Raw genomic sequence first — 7,717 nt, forward strand, 5'->3', positions numbered from 1 at the left:
GAACCCAGGTCCTTCTGATTCCCCGGCCCATGCTCTATCCACTAAACCCTCTGCTGGGTGACCTTGAGCGGATCACTTTCCTTCTCTGTGCCTCACTTTTCTCCTCTGTAAAATGGGGATTAGGAGGGCGAGGCCCACGTGGGAGAGAGACCGTGCCCGGCCCAATTACCTCGCATGTACCCCGGCGCTCAGAACAGTGCCTGGCACATAGTAAGTGCTTCACAGATGCCACAGTTATTATCATTATTCTCTCTCTGAGGATCCAGAGAAAGGGGTTCTGCCTCCCCCGGATGGCAGGGGACCCCCTCCAGGGCAGCCGGCCAGGCAGAGCCATGGGGGCGGGGGGGGGGGCTTTGTCGTCATCTCCCCGAGATCCCCCCCACCCTCTGCTTCTCAGGAGGGGCCAAATCCAGCCAAAATGTCAGTGGAAAAGGGAATAATGGCATTGTCAAACCCCTGGTAATGAGATCAAATGTGGGGCGGCTAGCCCGCTGTGACCACGGCTTTTCAGAAAGTGCGTTCACTTGGGGGGGTTCCGGGGTGACTCTTGGGCCCCGCCCCACCCTAGCCCCCCTCCTCCATGGAGGCCTCTGTGCTTTCCTTCCAGGAGGCTGCCGACCCCCGTCCCCCCATCCCCAGCCCAGGTGTTCCCGCTCCAGCCCGGGAGATGAGCAACTCCTGGCCAGTCCCGCCCCTGCTTACGCCCCACCCTAATCAGCTGCTCCCAATTAAGCTCCCTGACCCATATAAGTCTCCAGGGAGGTGGCAACCTTTATTGGGCTGTTTCTGTAGGTTTTGCTGAATGTCTACTTTCCTTGCTGGAGATGGGTGAGTGAGGGTCATTTGGGGGGGTTTCTCTGTTCTTTTTTTGGGGGGGAGGCAGGGGTTACTGTTCTCGGGGAATGGGTAATTATAGCTGTGGTAGTTGTGTGGGGAGGGGTCTGGCCCTGGCTGGGGCTGTGAGGATCAGGTGATTCATTTATTTCTATTGTGTGGCTTCAATAACTCATTCTGATTGACTTTCTCTGTTAATTTTCAGATATTTCGCTGACCCAGGGCCTGAGGGTTACTTGACTGTTTCTAGCCAACCCCTGCAGCTGAGTAATTTAAATACTGTGGTTTTTTTTTCTTAGTTTTTCCTTTTTTTTGCATCCAGTATGGATTGTGGTAAGGGTTTTTCTGCCCTTTCTTCTCCTGAAGCTCATTCCAGCAACTAACGCCCCCCCCCACCCCATACCTATAATTTACTCTCTTATCAATATAGAGACCAGCTGTTTCTTACAGAAGCAGTATCGTGTAGAGAGTAGAACATAGGCCTGAGAGTCAGAAGGACCTGGGTTCTAATTTCAACTCAACTGTCGGTGTACTGTGTGACCTTGGGTAAGTTACTTCACTTTTCTGGTCATCAAAGATCTTATCTGTGAAAGGGAAATTAATCAATCAATCGTATTTATTGAGTGCTTAGCATGTGCAGAACACTGTATTAAGTGCTTGGGAAGTACAAGTTGGTAACATATAGAGACAGTCCCTACCCAACAGTGAGCACAGTCTAAAAGGGGGAGACAGAGAACAAAACCAAGCATACTAATAAAATAGATATGTACAAGTAAAATACATAGAGTAATAAATATGTACAAACATACATATATACAGGTGTTGTGGGGAAGGGAAGGAGGTAAGATGGGGGGATGGAGAGGAGGACGAGGAAATGGAGATAGTAAACTCCCCAAGGGGCAGGTATTGCTTTTAACCTCACTTGTTCATTTCCACCCTGGAGTTGAATGTGTACCATTTTCAAGGCAGTCGTTCTCTCTTCCTGTCCCCCTTCCTTCCTGCTGTACTCCAACTCTGACTATGCGCTTTTACTCTTCCAATGCCTTCTCCCTATATCTTTATTTTATTCTCTTTAGTTATTCAGCTAGCTAGAACCCAGACCCTATATTGCATTCCATCTAAAAATCTATTTTCGTACTAAAATGCAATCCGCTTTGCTGCTTTAAACTTTTTCCCCAATCATCAGTATTTTTATTTACTTCAGAAGCCCTTTTATTCTGTGTCTTCCACCACCCCTCTGTTTGCCCCAATCTGAAGCCAGGAAAGAAGTCCTGCACCCTCAATTCTTGGCTATACACAGCTTAGGGGTGGGGTTGACCAATGGCAGACTCTGACTAGGTATTATTATCTCCACAGAGGCTGCCTGATGTATTTTCTGGCCTTGAGGATCATCTGTCTGGCACTAGGATTAAGAGGGCAACTTTAAGACCTGATCTGCCCTGTCCTGGAGGTGGAGCTGTAGGCTGTATTGCTATCTCCAAGGGAAGGTTTTGGGACTTTTCCTTTTTTTTGCATGTGTGAAAGGGGTTAAGATTAGCTGAGTTGTGGGACAGAGCAGTGATCCAAAGGAGGCCACCGTGGACACAGAAGCTGCTTCTAGGGGAAAAAAAAATCGGGGCTCTGTGCAGGGAACTGGCTTTGTATGATTCGACTGTGAGTCTGAGAAGACCCGGGGCCCTTAATTCTATAGACGGTTCTGATCTCTGGGAGCTCACAGTCCTGTCTGCAGAGTCACTCTATACATCCTCAATCTCCCTCAAAGGGACTCTTCTGTGTCTAGCAGTTGCTTCTGGGGGTGGGAGGGGAAGAGATGGGGGGGTACTTCTAGGAGAGAGGCAGGGAAGTTCACTTTCTACTTCATTCTCTAGTGAGAAATACTTGTCATGAGACAAGTTTGAGGTAAAGTGAATGAGTTGCATGGATGCTGGGGAGCTGAAATTGCAGGCATTTGTGCTATTAAATTCATTTTTCCAATATACAGAAGTGTGTGGTATCTCTGGAGTCAAGAATATCAACCCTATAGGTCTGAAACTTTTTTGGGGGTGAGGAATCTTTTGGGCGGGGGGGAGAGAGGGATCCAGTGCAGGAGTAGGGTAGAACATAGTGAACAATTCTTTCACTAGATCTGCTTTACGCATCTGCAGTATCCCCCAAAGTGACCTTTCTATATCTGTCAGGGGTTGTTTACGAGGGAGCGAGGGGTCAGTGTCAAGATACGGTGTGTGTTCCAACCCATTCTTCTCTGGAGCCCTATAGCCTCCTCCGTGAGTTGGAGTAGGGAGCACAGAAAGCAGAAATGGTCCTGGCTACTGTAGGTTTTTCCCTCAGCCCCATTTATTCAGCAGGTGCCCTGGAGACCTTAGCTAGCCTAGGGGTGGGGGAAGGAAGAGTGAGGAATCCAGGGTGCCTGTGGGTGGCCTCTCTCACATCTTCATCGATAGGTTGATGGGTGGGGGTGGAGTAATGTGTCCTTTAGAGAAACTGAATTGTTTGCATTTCTTCCCACTTCCTTCTCAGCCTCCAGGAGCACCAACAGATCTCTTACCTTCTTGCTTTCATGCCTCAGAGGGAAGCTGGTGCAAATTGGGCACTAGGACCATCTCCTAGCAGGTGAGAAGGAATTCAACTCTGCTGTCCCTTGCTCAGCAACCGTGGTTCCCCTCCATCATTGACTTACTTGCCTATCACCTTCATCATAGATTCCAGACCTAACTGAAGCCATAAATGCCCAGTTTTCCCTATTCCTTCCTTGTCACTGAGGTAGCTATCAGTGCTTAGTACAGTGCTTTGCACTTGGGAAGTGTTTAATAAAAACTATTACTACTATCCAGGAATCTGATACCCGAAGCCATTGGATTTTTCCCATCCCCAAATCTTCCTCATGTATTCCACATCAATCCTCACTGTTCCCAAATAAGTCACACTTACCAGACTCAGATTAGTCTCTTGAAGCTTTTGATTACCCATGCTTCACTCACATCCTCTCTTCTTCCCTTTCCGATGATCATTTACAAGCTCACCTGCTGTGCCAAACTATGACCTCCACTGCCTTCTAACATGCCCACAGTTTCTTCATCTTACCTCCCCCACCACCCCCGCCTCCCAAAAGCTCTCTAGCCCGGGCTTACACTGTCTTCCTACAAGTTCCACAGCCTCAATTACTGGCAGAGGCCAGTTTGGGATGATTGAAGGCAGATATTTACTAGGTCTTATTCTCTTCACAGTGGATGTCCAATATATTTCCCAGCTGCAAGGACCATCCCTCTGCCATTCTGGGCCATCATGTTATATCTCAGACCTGCCCTGTCACGGATGGAGCCATTGCTACCTCAAAGGGAAGGGTTTTTTTTTTTTTTTGTGTGTGTATGAATGAAAGGGATTATGCTTAAGTGAGTTGGGAGAGAGCTGTGAGCAAGAGGTGGCCACTGTGGATACTGAAGCTGTTTCTGGAAATGGGTGCTGGGGTTGTGTGCAGGGCACTGATTCTGTTCAGACTTGACTGTGGGTCTGGGAAGACCCGGGGCCCTTAATTCTATAGACGGGTCTGATCTCTGGGTGCTCACAGTCCCGTCTGCAGACTCACTCTGTACATCTTCAATCTCCCATGAAGGGACTCTTCTGTGTTGGACAGTTGCTTCAGGGGAGGAGAGGTGGGAGTTGGTTCTGTCAGGAAAGGCAGGGAAGGTTGCAGTCACCTTTATCCTGTTTTGAGAAACTGAGTTATGGGGACTTGAGATCGACGTCAGGGGTGAGAAACAGAATGAGGTGCTGTGAGTGAATTGGAAAGGTGAAAGTGCAGGTATTGTCTTAGAAATTGACTTTACAATACCCAGAAATTAAGGTTATTTGAATTCAGAAATGCCAGGCCTACAGGTCTGATACCTGGGGAAGAGAGGGGTCCAGTAGAAGAGTAGAGTCAAAAATAATCAACCGTCTCCTTCATTGGAGCTGCCTTGCCCATCTGTGACTCTCACAGAAGGAACCTATCCATATCCGAAGCGTTCTTGCATTTGGTGTGGAAGGCAAATTTGTGTGTGTGTGTAATGTAGTTCTTTACACACCCCTGTTAAGACAGCAGTTGCCCTGGAGCTTTCTTGCTTTTTTATATGCAAGTCTTCCCTGCCTTGGGAGTGTGGAGATGGAGGGGGAGAGGAGAAGCCCAGGTGAATGTCCTCTGATGCCTTTTGAATAATAGCTTTTTTGGGGTAGTGGAGGAATGTCTGAGAAACTGCATTGCGTGCACTTAAACTTTTTTTCCCCCTTCCTTTTCAGCCCCCAGGAGCACCATTAGACCACCTCCATTCCTGCTCCGATCCCACAGACTGCTGTTGAGGGAAATCCGGGCACTAGGACTACCTTGACCACTTCAGAGGTGAGAAGTAATTCACTTTTGCTTTCTCCCCCTGCTAAGCAACCATGGTATATCTCCTTCACGGACTCCCATTCTATTCCTATTGCTTTCACTCTCTGGTATAGAATTAAATCCCCAGTTCTTTCTACTCCTTGTCAGTGAAGTAACTGCCAGTGGTCTGCACTGAGGAGGTGTTAAATACTATTATCACTATCAGACTCCAGTGACAGCTGAAGCCACTAGGTTTGCCCTTTCCCCGAACCTTCCTTACCTACTGCACATCATATTCACTCTTTCTCTAGCTTTCACAGCTGCCTGAATTCTAAATCATTCCCCTCCAAACTGATTACCCTTAACACTCATCCTAAAGCCTTGAATCCCCTTTCTCTCCCGCCCCCCGCATCCTTTCTGTTCATCTTCAACCACTTGCTGTGTTGAATTACTTCATTTCTCAGTGCTTTCAAACATCCCCTCAGTTCCCCAATCTTAAAAAAATAAGAAACCCAAAATAAATGTAAACTTCCACTCCAGGTCTACATTGTCTTCCTAGAAGTCCCTCAGACTCAAAGCCTGGCAGTGCAAAGGTGGGGGCTGGGTTGCTGAAGAGACTTTTTTTTTTTTAACTTACTCTCTACAGCAGATGTTGCACACTTCCCAGCCTCGAGGACCATCTCTTTGCTGTTTGACTGACTAGCTCTTAATTTCTCTACAGCAGGTGCCCAGTGCATTTCCCAGCCTCATGGACTATCCCTCAGCGGTTTGGACCATGGGGTCAAGTATCAGACTTGCCCTGCTGTTGAGATGGAGCTGTTGGCTGTGCTGTCACCTCAAAGGGAAGGTGTGTGTGGCTTTTTTTTTAATTTAATTTTTTTTTTTTGGTCCCGTGTGTGTTTGGATAGGGTTAGCTGGATTGTTGGGGGGGGGGGGGGGGGGGGGGAGAGAGAGAGCAGTGAGGAAGAGGAGTCCACTGTTGACCCAGAAGCTTGTTCTGGATATGGGGGTTGGGGCTCTGTGCAGGGAACTAGTTCTGTTTGACTCGACTGTGGGTCTGAGAAGACCCAGGGGCCCTTAATTCTATAGCTGGGTCTAATCTCTGGGTGCTCACAGTCCCGTCTCCAGAATCACTCTGGACATCCCCGCCCCCTGTGAAGGGACTTCTGCATCACAAGGTTGTTTCTGGGGACGAGAGGAGGGAGATGTTTTGTGAGAAGAGAGGCAGGGAGGGTCATTGTCCACTTGATCTTCTGGGAAACTGAATTATGGGGAGTTGATTGTGAGATGAATGTCAGCGGTGAGAGAGAGCATGAGTAGGTTGCCTAGAGGCCGGAGAGCTGAAAATGCAGGCATGGTGGTAGAAACTGACTTTACAATCTGCAGAAGTGTGGGATATCTTTGTCAGATATACCAGCCTTACAGGTCTAATACTGAGGGTAGAAAGGGGCTGAATGCAAGAGTAGGGTAAAACATAGTGAACAGTCCTCTTTAGAACTGCTCTGCACCTCTATAGAGTCCACAGAAGGAACATTTTCTGTATGTGTAAGGGTTTGCTCTCAGGGGTGAGGGTGTGTGTGTCCACCCCATTCTTCTCCGGAGTATTGTAGCCTTCTACCTGAGTTTGTTATTGGTAGGGAGCATAGAAAGCAGATAAAGTCCTGGGCATTGCAGGCCTTAACACACCCCTGTTCAGTCAGTAGTTGCCCTCTTGTCATTTCTTATCCACACTATCCTTGGCGTGGGTTTGTGGAGATCCAGTGTCGGGGGAAGGCAAAAGTGGAGAAGTCAGGCTGTGTGGGTGCCTTGTCGTGTGGTGTGTGGCTTTATTTTTTCGGTACAGTCAGTTTGGGTGGGGGTGGAGGATTGTCTCTGAGAGAATCTGCATCGTTTGCATTTCTTTCCCTTTCCTTCTCAGCCCCCAGGCGCACCACCAGATCTCCTCCACTCCTTGCTCTTGTGCCCACAGAGTACTGCTGGAGACCATCTGGGCACTAGGACCACCTCAGTCATCTCATGGCAGGTGCGAGTGAATTAAACTTTGTTCTCTCCTGTACTCAACAACAGTGGTTTCCCCTCCCTCATCGACACCCAGGGTATTGCCTTTGTTCTCTGTTCTAGACTTAGCTCTGGCTTTAAATCCCCACCATTCTCTACTTCCTCATTGTCCACTGAGGCAAATGCCAGTGCTCAAAGCAGAGTTCTGTACATCAGAAGCATTTAATAAACGTTATTACTAGCACCCAAGAGTCAGGTGCCTGTGAAGCTCCTGGATTTACCCGGTCCCCAAATGTTACTCACCTATTCCACATCCATCTTCATTCTTCCTTGCTGTCCCACCTGACTTGTAAATATTCCTTCCAACTCTGCTTCCCGTAGCTTGGCAGATCCAAACCTCACAACCACTTCTTTCCCTTCCCGATGACTGTCATCTACTGCTCTCTGTGCTGAATTATTTTCTCATTGCTATCACACTTGGCCACAGTTTTCCCTAAGTCAGAAAACAAAACAAAAAATAGCCGGCTGCTCCAACTTTATATC

General features: G+C 48.1%; 1 long non-coding RNA gene across 1 annotated transcript; it reads left to right on the top strand.

Annotated features, from left to right (window-relative positions):
- The first annotated feature begins 785 nt into the window (after window positions 1-785).
- LOC119935557 lies at window positions 786-2,475 on the top strand. Its single transcript, XR_005453375.1, has 4 exons — window positions 786-828; window positions 1,040-1,167; window positions 1,265-1,380; window positions 2,191-2,475. It is a non-coding gene; the product is annotated as an uncharacterized LOC119935557 (long non-coding RNA).
- The last annotated feature ends 5,242 nt before the right edge of the window (window positions 2,476-7,717 follow it).

The sequence above is a fragment of the Tachyglossus aculeatus genome, chromosome 12, assembly GCF_015852505.1.
Source record: "Tachyglossus aculeatus isolate mTacAcu1 chromosome 12, mTacAcu1.pri, whole genome shotgun sequence".
Lineage (NCBI taxonomy): Eukaryota > Metazoa > Chordata > Mammalia > Monotremata > Tachyglossidae > Tachyglossus > Tachyglossus aculeatus.